This window comes from Sphaerodactylus townsendi, linkage group LG16, assembly GCF_021028975.2.
Source record: "Sphaerodactylus townsendi isolate TG3544 linkage group LG16, MPM_Stown_v2.3, whole genome shotgun sequence".
In the NCBI taxonomy this organism is placed as follows: Eukaryota; Metazoa; Chordata; class Lepidosauria; order Squamata; family Sphaerodactylidae; genus Sphaerodactylus; species Sphaerodactylus townsendi.
This window is the reverse complement of record NC_059440.1, coordinates 7,359,899-7,379,720: the sequence shown is the minus strand read 5'-3', so window position 1 is coordinate 7,379,720 and position 19,822 is coordinate 7,359,899.

Genomic DNA, 19,822 nt, shown 5'->3' with positions numbered 1-19,822 from the left:
GGAAATCCGAGCGGTGTTTATCCGCTTGCAGCTTTTGGGAGTCCTTAGCCTGTTGTAAGGCGGTCTGGACCGTTTTCCACCCCTCGGCTAGGGACGAAATCCATTGTTGAAACTCTGGAGGGTCCAAAGCTGTCGCGGGTAGTTGTGGCAACGGCGGGAAGGAGCGACCAGACACAATTTCAAAGGGGGTTTTCTTTGTACTGCTATGAACCGCATTGTTATAGGCGTACTCCGCAAACGGAATAAGCTCGCACCAATTGTCTTGGTGGTAGTTGGTGTAACAACGTAAATACTGCTCTAGGGTTCTGTTCGTTCTCTCCGTCTCACCGTCACTTTGAACGTGGTAGGGGGCGGCGACTGCCGGGGCGGCCCCCAACAACCCCAAAAACGCCTTCCAGAACTTTGAAATGAATTGGGGGCCGCGGTCGGAGACCACCTTAACGGGGGCGGAATGGAGACGGTAAACATGTTGAATGAACAGCCGTGCCAACTTAGGAGCGGAGGGGATGGAAGCACATGGAATAAAATGGGCTTGTTTAGAAAATAAGTCTACCACCACCCACAAAACCGTGTTGCCATGACTTTCGGGCAAATCTGTAATAAAATCCATGGAGATGACTTCCCAAGGGCGGGAGGCCACCGGGAGAGGTTTCAACAGCCCATGGGGCTTTCCCGGGATGGTTTTGGCTTCTGCACAAACCGAGCAGCCCTTAATATATGCCTCAATGTCCTTGCACATTGCGCGCCACCAGAACTGCCGGCGGGCCAAATGCAGAGTTTTCAGAAAGCCAAAATGTCCAGCCGAGCGGGCATCGTGGCAGGCTTCAAGAACCTGCTTGCGGAGGGGGGGAGGCACGTACCAACATTCCCCCCTCCGCCAAACTCCATTCTCCAAACGCAATTGGGAGTCACTTTCTTCCGCTGGAGGCTCGTGCAGCCCCGCCTCCTCGAGTTCCCGCAGGAAAGGAGAGACGAGACTAGGAATGGGGGGTGGAGGAGGAGTGGACGTTTGAGATCGGGTGACAGCCAGCCCCAACTGGGAGGGGGAGAGAACAGTGCGTGGAATGTCTCGTAAGGCAGCTCCACCCCCCTCCCCGGGTAGGCGCGAGAGCGCGTCAGCCAGTTTATTGGTTTTCCCGGGGAAAAAATGGACTGTAAAAGAGAAACGAGAAAAGAAATCGGCCCAACGAAGTTGTTTTGCGGACATCTTGAGGGGGGTGGAAAGAGCTGCCAGGTTTTTGTGATCCGACCAAACCTGAAAGGGGTGTTTAGCCCCCTCCAGCCAGTGGCGCCAAGTGGAGAGTGCTACTTTGATGGCCGCAGTCTCTTTATCCCCTACAGTCCAGTTGAGTTCAGCACCAGAGAATTTCTTAGACAAATAAGCACACGGAACCAGCCTACCATCTTTATTTTTCTGCAACAGGGCTGCCCCAAGTGCTTTGTCCGAGGCATCCACGTGAACCACAAACGGGAGATCTGGGTCAGGGTGCTTTAGGATAGGTTCGGTGGTAAAAGCAGACTTCAAGAGTTGAAAGGCTGTTTGACACTCTTCAGACCAGGAAAGGGGGGCCCCGGGCTTGGCGGACAGTGGATCTTTACCTTTAGTGCGTAAGAGGTCTGTGAGAGGGAGAGTCAGTTCAGCGAATTGGGGTATAAAGTCACAATAGAAATTAGCAAAACCAAGAAAAGATTGGAGTTCTTTGCGGTTGGTGGGGGCAGGCCATTGGAGGACTGCGTCAATTTTAGCAGGATCCATTTTCAAGCCCTCGGGCGAGATCCGGTAACCCAAATAGTCAATGGAGGTCTGGTGAAAACAGCATTTGGAGAGTTTGGCAAAGAGAGAGTTGTCGAGCAAGCGTTTCAATACCTCCCGAACCAATGTTTCATGCTCTTCTATGGTTTGTGAGTAAATTAAAACGTCATCTAAGTATACCACAACTCCCTTGTACAATAAATCATGGAGAACTTCGTTGATAAGGGCCATAAAAGCCCCGGGGGCCCCACTTAACCCGAATGGCATTATCAAGTATTCAAACTGTCCAAACTTTGTGTTAAACGCAGTCAAGTGTTCATAGCCTTCAGCAATTCTGACCCTGTAGTAAGCTTCTCTCAAGTCCAATTTAGTAAAAATGCGCCCTTTGCCGAGTGCATCTAAAAGGTCCTTGATCAAGGGCAAAGGATATTTATTGGACAGGGAGACCGCATTGAGACCTCGATAATCCGTGCAAAGCCGTAAAGACCCATCTTTCTTTTTTACAAACAAAACGGGAGCAGCGTGTGTGTGTTTGGTAGCCCGCCGTATGAACCCGCGAGCGAGGTTCTTGTCCAAGAAGGCACGAAGTTCCTTCTCCTCATTGGGACTCATGCGGTAGATTCTACCCTTAGGCAGTTGCGCCCCTGGTTGTATAACGATTTTGCAGTCAGTGTCTCTGTGGGGTGGCAACTGATCGCATTCTTGCTCCTGAAAAACTCTGGCTAGATCATGATACGCAGGTGGGATGCCAATAGAATCGGGAGCAATCGCTGAAGAAGCCAGGGAGGGGGGTGTGTCAGGAGAAGTTGGGCTTTCCCCCCAATTCATGTGTTCACCGCAGGAAGGGTCAGTGAATTCTAAGATCCGTTCTTTCCAAATGAACTTTGGTTCATGTAACAATAACCATGGCATGCCCAAAACTATGGAGTGTTTGGCCACTGGCGCCAAAATAAAACTAATTTTCTCCCAATGGTCGGCGCAACGGAGGAGAACCGGCTGTGTTTTGAACTGAGCCGGTCCTTCGTTCCCGAGGGGGCTGCCGTCCATTTGGGTGAATGGTATGGGCTTAGCCAGGGGAATTTGGTCCAGACCTAGCTCCTCTGCCACCTGGGGCCGCATTAAGCAATGGGAGCAGCCAGAATCCACAAGGGCCGAGGCTATAATGCGAGTGTGTTTAGCGGGGTTGGCCAGAAACGCTTGGACAGTAATGGGAGCGCTGCCTTCACTCACCGCGTCAGGAGTCGGGCCCATGTCCATGGGGGCTGAAGAAAGGCAAACAGCTGCTTCCCCCTCCTCTGGGTCGCCTTCGATGACCGCTTTAGACGAGCCCGTCGGAGGCAGCCCCGATCTGCGTGGTGGCTTGGCAGAAGGAGTGCGCGTAGCTGGAGCGGTTGGTTTTTGTTTCTTGGGACAGTTGGCGGCTAGATGACCTGGCCCTCCGCAGTAAAGACACAATCCCAGTCGGCGACGGCGTTCAGAGGTGGTTTCGGTAGGGGCGGCTGGGCTTGGCTTGGTGGGCGTAGTGGCGGGTTTTGGACGTGGGCGGCCTCCGGCACGAGCGTATTCCAAACGAGACGCCACCTGGGATCCCAATTGGATCCAATCTGCAATAGTACGAGGAACCCGAATTAAAAACACCGTTTCACGCAGCTTGCCGTCCACAGCATCCGAGAAGTATTCGCATTTCATGCGTTCAGGCCACTCAGGAGGAAGTCGAGCAGCCGCCGCACGAAATTCACGGGCAAATTCTGCAAACGGGCGGTTGCCTTGCTGGATAGTTTTGATGGTGCGGATAGCTTCATTCTCGGCGCCTGGATCTTGGAAGCGCGCTCTTAAGGCTTGGAGGAATGCGGGCACCGTGCGAGAATCTTCATCTTGCAAATCCAAAAGAGTCACGAACCAGTCGGCTGCTGCCCCATCCAGGACTGAGCCGATGTCCCGTATTTTTTCGCGCTCAGACCGGTATAAATCATCATAGTCTTCCAAGTGGGCATTGAGTTGCAAAATGAAGTAGGGAAGTTTGGAAGCGGTCCCATCAAAACGGGCTGGTATCGGGGGCCTATAGTAACCCCGTTCCACGGCTCTGGGCGCCTGCTGGGGCGGCGGTTGCGCGGGTTGAGCAGGTTGGGCAGGCAGCTGTTGTACGGGGGGGGCGGAATCGGGGGCGCTGGCGGTGCCGCTGGCGTTTGGGTGGCAGGACCCAGGTACGTGGCCCCCCTGGCGCCGGCATAATCAGTAACAGCATAGACTCCAACTTGGGGCTTCCTGGTCTGCTGCCTCCTTAGCTCCCTCTCCAACGCAGCCAGCTCCCTCTCCTTGCGGGTCAATGCATCCTGGTGCGCATGCAGAGCAGCTTTTTCTCGTTCCAATTTAGCCAGTTCGTCCCGTTTAAAAGCTGCAGTGAGCTCACTTTGCGTGCGCAGGGCCTGAACGCTTTCGCGTTGCCGTTGTAAATCCAGTCTGGAGTGTTCCAGGACTTTATCATGGACTGACAGATTCTGCGCATATTGCCGTTGGAGCGCATCTTTGGCACGGTCCAACTCGAGTTGGACTTCTTTGCGTTGCTGGTCCCGGTCCCTCAGCAGGTATTCGCGCTCTTGCTGCAACTGTGCTCGTTCCTCCTCCCATAGCTGGCGTTCACGGTTCCATGCTGCTTGGGCATCTCGCAGTCGCCCCACTTCCTCATCCCAGTCCTCTCTCGATGGAAGAGGGAACAGATCCGGCTGGGAATGCAGGACTTCGGACTCTTAAAACGTCGTCTGGAGGCGAGACGCCGGAGACGGCGTAGTAGCCGATATCCCCGGAGCACCTCAGGTGACCAGCTGGCCAGGGATCAGGAGGGTCCGATTGGAAGGCGGTGCGGATACCCCTCCCAATCCCAGTTTTGATCCCAATGTCCTTCGGACCCGGGCCCCAGTGCTTTGTAGGTGGTTCTTTGGGAGCATCACCAAGAAATCTGGCGGAGTCAAGCTTGCGTTCAATGGATTCCTGGGGTTTGCATGAAAGGCATTCAGGCCCGTCTCCTCCATGACGGAGTTGCATCTGAAGGTTTGTAAACCACACGCAGCGGGTAGAGATCCAGTCCATTCGATCCATAGACAGCGCTTAAGCGACTCATGTAAGTCCCCTTGTTCGTCGTCAAATTCCTCTGTTCCAGCAGATTAAAGGCCTTCGTGCTAATACGAGGACGGAAAAGAGCCACCATGAGGCCCGTTCTCCTGCCGGTTTCTCCAGTCGATCCAGAAGGGACCGGAGCCCTCTTTACAGGGCTACGCGCGCGCATTCGCAGTAACATTCAACCTCTCCCGCCGGAGACACTAGAGGTCCACTGCACTAGTAAAATAGATGGATTTTGCTATACCACAGTAATAAAGAATTCCATAGAAGCAGAAATAAAAGGCTCTTTGGTGAAAAAGACCGTTTATTCAGACATCGCCAAAGCTCAAATTGCCATGCAGTGGCAGGAATAAGATCTCCCGCCAGAAGCTGGGTTATAACTCTATTCACCCCATCCCCGCCTGCCAGCTTCGCTTGGGAGCGAGGTCCTCACCTCTCTCCCGTAAAGATAAAGTCTCCTGCGCCGATGAAGCTGGCCCATCGCGAGACTGTGGGAATGCACTCCAGCTGCTTTACCATCAACACCATTGAATCCTTTTACTTACATTCGCTGACAATGCGGAAAGGCTAAGCCCTGCACAAATGACAGGCAATCCAAAAGATGGGTCCCCCCACAAATCCTCAAGAAAAAGAAACATAGAGGAAGTTTAAAATTGTGCACTACCAGAAGTTATGCAATACCCATTGGGTAAGGTAGACAGCTTCACCAGGGCACCAATGCGGGGCATCAAAATACAGAGTTAGGTCTTGCCAGGTGCATTTTTTTTGAGTGGTTTTCCACTTTTGGCGGCCTGCAGGGGGTGCAGGTTTTTTTTAGGCTAGCAGCACCAAATTTTCAGCGTATCATCAGGAGACTGTCCTTATGCTACCCCCCAAGTTTGGTGCAGTTTGGTTCAGGGAGTCCAAAGTTATGGACTCCCAAAGGGGGTGCTCCCATCCCTCATTATTTCCAATAGGAGCTAATAGGAGCTGGAGGGCTACAGTTTTGAGGGTTCATAACTTTAGCCCCCATGAACCAAACTGCACCAAACCTGGGGGGGTATCGAGATGATGTCTCCTGATATTAGAGACCCTGAAAGTTTAAAGAGACTATTGCCTTCAGAAATGCTGCCCCCCCCCAGCGACAACCCCATTATTAACAGCCATACAGAAAGCTGTCATTACCGGGCTCTCACCAAAGATTATTGGGCAAATTTCTGGAATGTTCCTGCAGGGGGTGCATTTTTGGACGTATCAGCACCAACATTTTAGGGTATCATCTGGAGACTGTCATGATGGCACCCCCCCACGTTTGGTGCAGTTTGGTTCAGGGGGTCCGAAGTTATTGGACCCTCAAAAGGGTACCCCCATCTCCTTAGCAAAGAATGGGGGATGGGGCACCCCCTTTGAGGGTCCATAACTTTGGACCCCCTAAACCAAACTGCACCAAACTTGGGGGGTCCCATAAGGACAGTTTCCAGATAATACCCTGAAATTTTGGTGCTGATACGTCCAAAAATGCGTCCTGGTGCAAAAAATATTTGGTCGTGGTGGAGTGACCACCCATGGGGTGGGGGGGCATCCAACTCAGGTTTTGCCCAGGGCTACAGTTTGCCTCGTTATGCCCCTGGTGCACGCCGCATTTCCTCCCTTACGAGTCTCAAAGCTATTCAGCGCTCCATCAAAACAACAGATGCAGGCAATCTTCTCTCCCAGGACCTCACCAGGCCGACGATTTCAAAACACCACAGTTTTAAGGCTCCCTGAAACAAACAAACATAAAAGGAAACACCCGGGCGAGGGGGCCAACTTACCGGAAGCGCAGGAATAAATATCATGACATAGACCTGAGTTAGCCTGCCAGACAACGGAAGAGGAATTTTACTTGTCAGCTGAGTCAAGGTTGAGTCAGATTCAAAGTGGCCGTCCAGCCCTTCAGACTGCCCAGTCCGGAGACAGGCAGACACCTCTGAAGGGTCACAAGCACAGCAGCGAAGCAAGAACCATCCCCATTTTCCACCCCACACGGATGGGACTCAGAGGTACACTGCCTCTGCCAAAGGAGGTTCCATCCCACCTGATAAAAAGCATTTTGGCTCACTGTTCCCGCTACAGACTGTTCTTTGTTACAAAGTTAGGAACTGGCTCCTTTTTTACCCTTCCCACCCACTTGAAGGAAGATGCGGGAAGGATCTGAGAGCTCCCTAAGGAGATGCTACTCCAGTCTTGGGCAGACAGGGAGAGAAGGTCTGAAGGTCGGGAGCAAGTGAAAGGATGGGGGAGAACCACACAGACTCGGCTGCAGGAGACGCAATCTCAACATTCATTTGCTGAAACCAGGGGTGTAACGAGGCAAACTGGAGCCCTGGGCAAAACCTAAGTTGGATGCCCCCCCTCCCATGGGCAGCCACCCCACCATGACCCAATTTTTTTTTTTGCACCAGGTCATTGTTGCCTGCAGGGGGTGCATTTTAGACATATCGCCACCTAAATTTCAGCGTATCATCAGGAAACTGTTCTCATGCTACCCCTCAAGTTTGGCGCAGTTTGGTTCAGGGGGGACAAAGTTATGGACCCTCAAAAGGGTAGCCCCCATCTCCTTAGCTCCCATTGGAAAGAATGGGGGATGGGGGCACCCCCTTTGAGGGTCCATAACTTTGGCACCCCTGAACCAAACTGCACCAAACCTGGGGAGTATCATTAGGGCAGTCTCCTGATGAGACCCTGAAAGTTTTGAGACTGTGTCTTCAGAAATGTGCCCCCCCAGCCTGCAACCCCCCATGGGGGATGGGGCACCCCCTTTGGGAATCCATAACTTTGGACTCCCTGAACCAAACCTCACCAAACTTGGGAGGTACCATAAGGACAGTCTCCTGATGATACGCTGAAAGTGTGGTGCTGCTAGCCTAAAAACTGCACCCCCTGCAGGCCAAAAACGGAAAACCACTAAAAATACCCAAAAACGAACCCTGCATTTTTGGTGCCCCCACAAGGTGATGCCTTGGGCAGCTGCCCACCTTGCCCAATGGGCATTACGCCCCTAACTGAAACAAAGAGGAAGTTCTCAGTCCTTCAGGTTACAAGGACAGCTTTGATAGGGAACGGGCGGTGCCCAATGAAAACTCCAGAATTGGGGAGCAGGAGAGACAAGGGGCCTTAAATGTGGTTTTCGGTCTTCCTGTCACGAGGAGCCAGATTCAACCACCAAAGCTGCTCAATCCACGCAAGGCCCCACTGCTTTGATTTTGCAGCCGGCAATCTGGGTGCCTCAGGAGGGAATTCTTTTGCATTTTCTCATGTCTCTGCATTCAGACTGCCTCAAAGGGACTAGACCAGTGATGGCAAACCTTTTACAGACCGAGAACCAGGGGCGGAGCGAGGGGAAACTTTGTCCGGGGCACGTGTGTGCCCTGTGCCCCTGCCACTACCCCATCCTGCCACGGAACACCCCTGGAATGCACCCAAACACCTCCACCATGCCCCAGGAACGCCCTCTCCATGCCCCCGCAGGGGCATGCGCCCAGTGCGTTGCACACCCCTTGCCCCCTTGGCGCTATGCCACTACCGAGTGCCTAAACTGGGACGACAGGGCATGTGCCCACAAAGAGGGTTCTGAGTGCCACCTCTGGCACGCGTGCCATAGATTCGCCATCACTGGACTAGGCTTTTGAAAGCAGTTCAAGGAAGCAAGGGGAAACCAGCACAGAAATGCAGAGAGGGGAGATGGATTCACGGCTGCCAACCTGGCCAGGAGCCAAATGCGCCCTGCCAGGGACTTTTGGCACCTTCAGAGGGATTAGGCAGGTTCCGCCTGTTACGCAAGTACACACCTGGAGACTTCTGGGCCCTGTCCGAAGAGCAGTAGGACCTGCTCGGTGTTGACAAAGAAGGCCCAGCAGGGAAAGCAGAAGAGGAGCAGGATGAGGACGCCCCACTGGAGAATGGTCCCCACGCGCTTGACGTTTCTTCTCCCGTACGTCTGACCAAAGCAAAAACGGAGAATCGGGTTGCGGCTTCCGCATAAATTCACCACAAAGATGAGTCGAACATGCCACCCATTCCTCAAGGAGCACAGGAGACAAGTTAAGGGCAGGGTTTGGTGGCAAAATTCATCTCACGATCCTACACAGTGGCCTCCACCAACCGGATTACCTGGGGTTGCAACAGACCTCTGTGCGTGCACAGAGGGTTGCTCCCCTGCCCCAGCAGCCCGTGGAAACCTGCTCTCTCTCTGTGGCCGGTCCCCCGACATCATCAGGTAACACGACGCCACAGAACGTTCACAAACATTCCAACTGCAAATGGTGGGTTGCAGAATGTTTGGGAGCCTCAGCGCTTCTTATCCAGGAAGGTTAATCTAATCATGGGAAATGCTCGCATACGTAGGACCAAAAAAAGGATACCCACTAAGGGCAGGGAAGTAAAAATGTACACACAAAAACCCACGCAGGGCCAAGAAGGGCTTTGGGTTTGTGGGCTTTGGAGGACATTGGAGTTTGCTGTGGCGGCAGACGGCCCAAAGCGGGAGGAGGCAAGATCGGGATAAGAATCATACACATGGATCCAAAACAATCATCCAAATCCCCGGTACGTTGAATATTTTGAAGCCTGCCAGCCGCTCTAACACGACAGGAGCAGGCAGGGAACACATTCTCCGATTCGAATCATAACATTTTTTAACACAGTCGTGTTCTGCACCTACTGAGACGGCGAGGGTCACGGTGTTACAGCGGAGTAACGAATTAAAATAAAGAAGCTCAAAGAAGCTCAAGCCGATACAGAATAAAATCAGAGATTTTTATTCGGCCAACTGCGGGCAAAGACAATCAGGGGAGCCACACTTAAAATGGCGATGTGTTCTCACTTTTGTAGTATTAATGACAAGCTACATTAAAATGGCAGCAAAGAATACACCCCAAATGCCAACATCAATCACACAAAAGGTGGAGATTTTCCCTGTTCCCACAGCCCTTTGGGGTTGTCCGGAATCCCCATTGGAAGATGTCAGCATTACACTTTTTGACGTTATATGAACCAAGAACCCTTGTTTTCTTTCATCATTAATGTTTCTAGTTGTCCTATTTCTCAGACAAAGAGCCTAAGCTTTCCCATAGGCCTTTCTATGGTCTCAGGAAAGGGCAACTTTTTAAGGTATCTTTTGGGTACAACAGGATCTTGAAAACAGTTTAGTTTTGCACATTTTGCATAATTGTGAACAAAGGGGCATTTTTGGAGTTAGCATGCTAAGCTAGCAATAGAAAAGAATAGGTTTTAGGCCTGCATGATTTCTTTGGTCAAGTCAGCTGCATTACGGTTGCCATCTCTCCATTATAGGAAAAATAATGGAGGGAAAGAGGAAATAGTCTTTTTACTAAATCCAAAACCCTTTTATCTCTTTCTCTCTGACTTTCTTCCACTTGCTCTGACTTTCTACTACTTGCTCTGACTTTCTGCTTCTTCTGCGCCTACAACGGAGTCCAGCTCAGCCTTCTCCAAGTGGCCGCAGAAGATGGAGCTCACCACGCTGATCAGGAACCCCAAGAGCTGGGCCACAAACTGCAAAGGAGAAGCAAGGGGAAGGGGCTGATGGGAATTGTAGTCCATGAACATCTGGAGAGCCGCAGGTTGCAGACCCATGGCAGATATGGGGTTCTTTTTTCGTTGGTGCCCTCTGGAAGCAGACCTTCTTCATGGAGCTGGCCTATGGTGCCATCTGGTGTCCAAAGTCTCCAGTGCTGTTCTCCACGTGCTGCGCACAAGAGCAGGCTTTGGGAGTGGTGTTCTGAGCACCATTCTAGGCTCTGCGCGCCCTCAGAATAAGTGCGTTCCTCAAAATAAATAATGCACACCATTCCAGTGGTCTAAGCACTGCATTTTTTTGAGGGAGCCCCTTTGGAATCTGAGCCAACTTTCAGGAAGCTGGTGCGATCTCAGACGCCTCCTCCCCTCTACGTTGGGACCTTGTTGTGGGCTGATATCTCCCAGTGTCTTCTGGTCTTCTGTAAATTGTTTGTCATACTATGTACCCCTTGAGCAGGGGTGTCCAACTCTGGTGCTTCAGACGTTCATGGACTACAAATCTGGCCATGCCAGCGGGGGCTGATGGGAACCGTAGTCCATGAACATCTGAAGCGCCCAAGTTGGACACCCCTGCCCTAGAGCATTAGATCTACCTCAGTTTTCTTTCATTTCAGTTCAAAAAACTCTACGTGGTTAGGGCATACAGAGTAGTTATGTTTTCTTTATAGTTGTTGTTTTTTTTTATTTTAATTTTGCAGTTGACTTATGGCAAACCCTGGTTGGGTTTTCAAGGCAAGAGACATTCAGAGGTGGTTTGCTAGCCCCTGCCTCTCCGGCACAACCCTGGTATTCCTTGAAGGCCTCCCATCCAAGTACTAGCCAGGACTGGCCCTGCTTGGCTTCAGAGATCGGAGGAGATCCGCCTGGCCGGGGGCTATCCAGGTCTGGGCGTTTCCATAGTGATGGCAGTTAAGAATCTTGCATCACAATACTCACTGGCCGTTTGGTCTGGTCACAACTGTCCTTACTGGTCATTTGAGCTCTTCATGGCAGGTAGAAAAGTCCTCCAAGGGGACGCTCATGGCCCTCTCTGCCCTTCCTGCAGAGAGTCCTTCTGCCATTGGGGGTGGAAGCTGCCAGAGGCAGGAATCCTTGGCTCTTTAATAGAAGACAAGGCAATTAGGGAAGCCCGGGTTTGCCTGCTCTATTTCTTCCCCCTGTTGATGGCTGGTGATGGCTGGTGGTTGATGGCTGGTGGTTGATCCTTTCCAGGCCAGCCCTTTCTATCCTCCTTTGCCCTCTTCAGCCTCGAGTCAGTCCTGATTTCTCACAGCGCTGGCTTTTTGGGATTCCACCCAGTGGTGGGATCCAAAAAATTTAGTAACAGGTTCCCATGGTGGTGGGATTGAAACAGTGGCGTAGCGCCAATGGGGCTGGGCGGGGCACGACAGGGGCGTGGCCAGGCATTCTGGGGTGGGGCTGTGACAAGGACACAGCCGCTGCGCCGGTCCTTGGGCGGGAAACAAATGCACGCAGGCGCAAGCTGCCACGCACGCTGGTGCACCTCCTGCTAGACTGCTTCAAGTTCTGCACGCTACTGCTGAGGAGCGGAGCAGGGGCGTAACTAAGGCAAAAATCACGTGGCAAAATCACCAATTAGTGACCCCCTCTCGGCACACACAAATAATTAGTAACCTACTCTCGGGAACCTGTGAGAACCTGCTGGATCCCACCTCTGATTCCACCTCATCTGAATGCATCAACGTTTGTTTGGGTTTTGTTTGAGGATGAATGGGTGTCGTCGGGATTCTGTAGGGGAAAGCCACACACAGTCCCGTGGTTCGCCTGGCCTTGAGGGTGTCCACGGTCGAGTGAACTGAGGGAGAGCGGCTGCCATGGGACTAGGCCAGGAAAGGTGCCAGAGGGGTCATCATGGCACAGCCGTAGCGAGGGGGAACTGTGTGCCCTGCGCCCCTGCCACACCCCGGAACGCCCACACCGGCGCGTGCCCAGTACAAGACGCCCCGCCCCGCCCCCTGGCAGCTATGCGTCTGGATCACGGGAAAGAAAGGGGGAGTTTATACATTGGAGGCTGAAAGGACAGAAAGGCTTAGCTTGAGTTGCTTTGGGCAAATGGATGTTAGCAGCCAGGGCTCCAGCCTCTGCCACAGGGGGTGAGCCACATTAGCCAAATCTGAAATGGCTGCTGTTGTGCGGAGTGGGGAGGTCAAGGGTGAGAGCCCTCCCGACTGCAAGGGATTCAGGCAGCTTGGCGTTCACCTGTCAGCGGAGGGGTTGCGTAGGGTCCTCCGAAGTTTCGCCACCTCAGTGTCTCATCCGTCTGTTTTCTTTTCTCTTTATAGGCGGAGCGATTCGTAAAGCGAGAAATTCCACGACCACCCCAGGCGGAGGGCCCAACCCCTCCTCCAGCCTGACGGACTCCTTCCGGCCTCCGTTTAAAACATCTCTCGTGCCAGCTGGTTAATCTCAGTTAACTCGGATGTTCCCGGAGCCTTTCATTCATGCCTTTTATTCCTTTCCCCTCCACAGCCAATGGGGGGGGGGGAGAGAAATTTAAGGGCACGCGGAGGTGACGGTGGGGCTCAGGCCCAGATCTTGCTGCTCTGGGGAAGGAACACGCCAGTGGTGCTTTGGTGCAGGGGAAGGCAGCGGTGGAGGAGCTGCCTTGGCAGAGGTGGACACCGGCTTCCCTGGGGTGAAGTGGATCTTCGCATCAGCCTCCAGGGATAGCTGGCAGACGTGGCACTCTGGGAGGGGCTCCAGGGTGCGTGGCCTGTCCACCTTCGTTGGGGCTTTCTCCCTGCACCATGCTCTTTTCGGGCCTTCCTGGTGGTTCCTCCGTGTTCCAGGCTAGTTTTCCACAGCAGCCGCCTATGCTGTGTTGCGTATTTTCTTCTCTCAAGACGGGACTCTCCATGGTCAACAACACGCCCTTCTACAGCAACAGGGGACAGGACCGGCAGCATCCGAAGGAGGAATCCAACAAATCCTGCCGCTTGAAGGATCACAAGAGGCCAGCCTGTAACAGCTGCCCTCACCTCTGGGCTCCCTCCTCTTGGATGGTGGCTGGGACGGAGCCTGGGGCCCTCCGGCACTGATGTCAACGTGAGGGAGGCGCAGCTGGGCCTTCCCCAAGCAGCTGGGTGTCCATGTGATGTGCCACAGGATTGTCCTGCTGCACCCCCGAGGGCCTCCTTGCAAAGTTGCCTCCAGCTGTTTGTGGGCTTCTCGAATCTCTTCATCTATGGCCCCTTTCGCACATGCAGAATAATGCACTTTCAATCCACTTTCAATCCACTTTGCAGCTGGATTTTACTGTGCGGAATAGCAAAATCCACTTGCAAACAATTGTGAAAGTGGATTGAAACTGCATTATTCTGCATGTGCGGAGGGGGCCTATAAAGAGAAAAGAAAATGTTCTGTTTTGCCCTGACCCACGTGGGAAAGTTGCCTGGGGCACCCACCCACCCCACGCCTGCACAGAGCAGCAGCCTGCGGCTTGTAACTCAGCTTCCAGCTGCCCTCACTTCTGGGCTCTCTCTCCACTTGGATGGTGGCCTGCGGCAGTGGTCTCAATTTGCGGGAGGAAGAGTCGGGCCTTTCCTTGGCAGCCTTGGGACAATATGAGGTGGGATAAAACTGTCACGTTCCCAAGGGGGAATGGGCGCAGGATTCCCGAGCCAGCTGACAGGCAGCCCGGAGGAGGGGTTAGACCCTCCCCCTGGGGTGGTCTTGTAATTTCTCGCTTGGAAAGGATCCACAACCAGGTAACAACAAAGCAGAGGGAAACAGCAGAGCAAACACGGGCCTCCCTAATCGCCTTGCGTTCTGTAAAAAAGCCAAGGCAGGATCCCGACATCTGAGGACACATCCCAGGACTGGACCTACAAGGGACCGATCGGCAGTGCGGGACAATCCGGTTCATCGTAGGGACAGATCAACTGGGCAGCTCAGCAGGGCAAGCTTCAGGCAACTGGAGCACACCCAACGCGTCACCCGCTGACACGGACTGGAGGTACGTAGGGTTTGGTGCCGCTGCGACTGAGTGCGTAGCGGGGCAGTAGGGGGGTTGTGGTCCCTGCTCTCCCTGGAAACAGAATCCATGACCTTTTGATCTGCCAGGCACGATGGAGGCAGCCACAGGGGATATTCGGGACTAGTTCTTGAAGAGTGTGATCCTTCTTCCCTACCCACAGGTGCATTAGGTACTCAGGGGTCGATTCCGCACTTGGGTTATCGACCTAAGTTTGAGCTGCGTTTGACCTAAGTGCTCCGCACAACCACTGGGATTGATGTAGTTTTGTACCAGCTTCGCCCCATGTAACGGTCAAATTTCCGATTCCAGTTAGAGACTACTACTTTTTCAGGGAACCACGCTCGAACTCAGCTTGATTCCAGTAAAGTGCGGAATCTCTGGTGCCAGGAGTCCCCCATTCAGCCAATCACAGCTGAGTGTTTCGGGCATGCGTACAGCTGGCCAATCAAAAAACGCCACCTTCGTCCCTCCATTCCTGTGGCAGTTTTTTTTAATAACGTGTGTGGGGATAGACGGAACATGGCCGTAGAACAGTAGCCAATCGGAACGGAGCGGCGAAGAGGCACAGGATGATCCCGCCCTCCGAGCTGGGATCAAGCTGGTTGCAGTGGGGAACAACAATGGCTTCGACCTAGGTCAGTACCCTTCTCAGGGAACTGGGTCGAACCTATTTTACTCATGTGCGGAATCGCCCAGGGTTTGTTTGCTGAGATCTTAGCTTGACTGGAATATTAGTCAGCCCTTTTAAAGCACTCTCCTTATGGCGAGCGATCCTTATTTCTAGGCGATCGTCTCCTGCCAGCAACGACCATGAAAATCTCCTGTGGAGAAGCTGCCGTCCTTGTCGCACTTCCGTGTAACTGTCGTTCGTTGTGTCTCTTCTCTGCAGGCACGCCGAAAGGTTGCCACAGTGGAATCGAACAGAAGCCGTCGGAGACCAGTTTAAATGTTGGAACTGAGCATGTTTTCCAACCCAGTCAAATTGCTCCAACAGTATATCATTTGGTATACCATGGCCAGCAACGACCTGGTGGAAGATCAGTAATAAACCACTTGTGCTCGCGTGGTGGCGAACCTTTGGCACTCCAGATGTTATGGACTACAATTCCCATCAGCCCCTTCCAGCATGGCCAATTGTAGTCCATAACATCTGGAGTGCCAAAGGTTCGCCACCACTGACCTAAGTTGTAAGCAAAAGGCAAAAAGAGTCTGAATGCGCTTCCAAGGACATCTTCATCTCGCAAGACGAGATCCAGTCCTTCACGGCCAACAAGAAGTCATTCTACAGCAGCAGAGAACAGGAGTGCAGCATCCGAAGGAGAAATCCAACAAATCCTGCTGCTTGAAGGATCACAAAAGGCCAGCCTGTAGCAGCTGAGTGAAAACAGCCAGAGTGAACTAAAGCCAACAAAATCAGCTCTGTCTTTCAACAAAACTCTCTGGGCGACTCCTGCGCCTGTTCTCCTCTTTCCCCCCTAAAGCATTTTCTTTCGTGACTTAATCTTATCCTTTAAAATCAATGTGGTCTTTTTTGTTTCTCCCCCTTTTACTTTCTGCACAGGAGGCTGGTGGAGGGGATTCCTTTAATTTGTGGTCGTCATTTTTTCCCCTTCAAGATTGGATTTTTTCCCCCGTTTTGACTAAAATGCAGGAACGCCAAGTATCTTCACAATGTAAAGCCATCTCTTTCACTCTCTCCATTCTGTGTTTCTCTTAACTGTGACACTTAACAACAACAAAAATCATCAACTTATAATGGCAAAAGTCATCCTTATGATTCGGTACAGAATGGCAATGAGCTCAATATAAAGATTTTTCAGAGATAAACCTCCGTTTGCAAAAATGTTCAGGATATAATATGCTGGAGCGCAAATGTGCAAGAATTTAATAATAAAGAATATTAATATGCATAGTAAAAAAACCAAGCAAAAACTTGCGTATTTCTTAGTCCGGTGTGGCTGTCTTCACAAAGTACTAAAACATCTGGAAAGCCAGGTGTGGTTCCCAGCAATCCAAATCCAATATGGAGACTTGTATCCAACCACGTAGTTGGTGGTGGAGAGTTCAGTTGCAACTGACCTACAGTGACCCCTCGTGGGATTTCCAAGGCAGGAGATGTTCGGAGGTGGTTTGCCATCACCTGCATCTGCATAGCAACCTTAGCTTCCACAATCGGATGAGATCAGGCTAGCCCGGGACATCCTGGTCAGGGTAGAGGCAAGTAGAGGTAGTTTGCCATTTCCTGCCTCTGTGTAGCAGAAACTTCCTTGGTGGTACTAACTAACAAGTACTAACTAGGGCTGAGGAGACGGGCTAGCCTAGGCAGCCATGTCATTAAGATCGCGTCATTTCCCTCGATTGGCAGCCCAGGCTAGCCTGATCTAGTCAGATCACAGAAACCAAGCAGGGTGGATCCTGCCCTCATAGCGCGCACCATGGTCTAGCCCTGTGCAGTGTGCAGGAGTTTCCGTCAATTTGCATTATATTTGGTTGGGTTCCCAGTCACGTTGCTAAATAAGTCTATCTTGATGGCTTTAATCTTTTTATTTTTCACACGTGAGGTGAAAATCAACACAGATTGAGTTTGATTCCAGCACCCAAAAGCCAAAGAGCCAGAGGCGTGTTGGGGGGATTCTGGGCATTATGATTAAAGAGGACTTAACCTGGGGCATACAGATTGCCACGGTGGTTAAGAAGGCCCAGCAAAGACTGTACTATCTGAGACTTTTAAGGAAGCAACAACTGGATGGAAAACTCCTGGTGTCCTTTTACCGCTGTTCTATAGAGAGTGTCTTAACCTACTGCATCTGTGTATGGTTCTCCAGTTGCACAGTGGCAGATAGGAAGGCGCTCCAAAGGGTGATCACTACTGCACAAAGGATTATCGGCTGCCCTCTCTCCTCCTTGGAAGAACTCTATAATTCCCGAAGCCTAAAAAAAGCCCAAAATATTCTGAGGGACCCGTCTCATCCAGCACACTCTCTTTTTGAACTGTTACCATCTGGTAGACGATACAGGACTATCAAATCTAGGACAAAGAGGCTTAGAGACAGCTTCTACTCTAGAGCTGTGGCTATGCTAAACTCCGCAGCTTCGTGTTGATGTGTTTGGGGCTGTGTAGGGATGGGTGGAGGAAGGGGGAAGTGAGGATGATGTATGAGTCTGAAATTGTATGAGTATGATGTATGAGTCTGAAATTGTGTGCATCGAGGAATGCTGCTGTAAATTTCGTTGTGCGTGCACAATGACAATAAAAATGCTTATGCTTATGTGCCCCCAGAGCCCCGCCCCCCCCCCCACCTCTGTGCAGGCTGGCTTTTGAAAGAGCTTTTGAAAGCCGGCTTTTGAAAGCATGGAGACGGGGGCCCGGGGGAGTGGTGCCCCGCCCCCCACCCCACGCATCTATGCTTTCAAAAGCCGGCTTTCTGAAGCCGAGGGGACAGGGGGTGGGGCTTGGTGGCATGCGCCCAGGGACATGGGTCACCCCGTGTCCCTATAGGTGGTACGCCTCTGCAAAGAGCCCTTCACAATTCTAGTCTTTTATAGCGGCAAAAGAAAGGTTAGGATAGCACTGACCTACACGTTCACACCAGCACCCTATAGCTAATCTATCCTCAGAAAAATGAAATGGGGGGGGGGGCAAATGGAGGAAGGGATCGGATGGGGGGAAATGGCCCACTAAGGGCGGACTGGGAGGTTGGCATGGATAAGGGCCAGGGGGTTGGGGGGGGGAAATAAATGCCAATTTAATATAATTGCACTCTCAAGGAAAGCTGGTTCAGAAACAGTTCAGGGGAAAACACTGTGGTAAAAAATGTTTGTGAGAACAATGGAGGAAAAGTTAGGTGGAAACATTTCCAAAACCAGACAGGCCAAAAAAAAATGTTAACAATCCTCACAAGAAGAACATGGCATAGGTTGGAAAGGGCAATTAAAAATGGTGCAGATTCAATTACGCAGTGGGAGACTAAGGAGGAGAAAGGTCTGGGGAGATGTTGCATAATGTCTGAATATTCCAAGAAATCACCATGCGGAGACGATCGGCCTGTTACTGGCTGGCTGGAAGGTACAGCAGACCTGGAGGGGGGATGAGAATCAGGACATGGGTGCTGCAACACTAGTTTATGGAACAGGACAAAAGAAAGGTACTCAAACTGCCCAGGAGAGCCACCTTTGGATTCTATTCGTCACCTTCTCTTGGCCATTCATTAACACATAGAGGTGAAAAGCAAATCCCCAGAGATCGGGCCAATTTCCGTGACCTGCGGCGGCTCCCAAGGTCGAGCCTCATCTTTCCTACAAGTTATTCAGGTTGCACATTCTTCCCTCTCTCTGCTTTATCCTCACAGCAACCCTACAAGGTAGGCCAGGTTGAGGAAAAGAGCGTCATCAATCCAAGATCACTTACAGACTGTCTCAGACAAAGATGTTAGTAGGGTTGTATATTCCTCTGCCACAGAACTCAACGGGCTGGACCTTCTTTGCTGTACAATGTTCCGCCTGAATCCTAGGCCCCTTCCGCACACGCAAAATAATGCGTTTTCAAACCACTTTCACAACTGTTTGCAAGTGGATTTTGCTATTCCACACAGCTTCAAAGAGCACTGAAAGCAGTTTGAAAGTGCATTATTCTGCATGTGCGGAATGAGCCCTAGTGTCTACCTAGTTCTACTCCCCCGCCCCCATTAGTTTGAAAGTAAAATACATGTTGGCATTCAATTTAATTATATAATATTACTGTATATTCAATAATGCACAAAAAATTGTTTATACAAAAGTAGTGCTTAAAAATGAATGATAATTCTCATATTTGTTCAGGACTATATTCTAATGTGGAAGCATACAATTTTCTTGGCTGCTGCATCTCAACTGACTGTACTAACATCTTTTTCTGAAACAGCTTCAAGGCTTGGGTGAGCATTTGAATCTGGGTCTTTCTGGTCATAGTCCAGTATTCTCGCTCTGCTCCAATGCACAGTTGGAGGAGTGTATTGTCGAAGGCTTTCACGGCCAGAATCACTAGGGTGTTGTGGGTTTTCCGGGTTGTATGGCCGTGTTCCAGTAGCATTCTCTCCTGATGTTTTGCCTGCATCTGTGGCTGGCATCTTCAGATGAGAAAATGCTACCGGAACACGGCCATACAACCCGGAAAACCCACAACAACATTGTTACAGGAGTGTTTGATAGCATCAACCTCAACCACCATTATGGGGGATGTGTGCAATGGCAGGATTCGGCAGGTTCGCACCACTTCGGCAGAACCAGTTGTTAAAATGCTACCTGTAAACAACCAGTTGTTTGTTGGTTCTGGTGGGTTTTCCGGGCTGTGTGGCCGTGGTCGGGTGGATTTTGTTCCTAACGTTTCGCCTGCATCTGTGGCTGGCATCTACACCTCT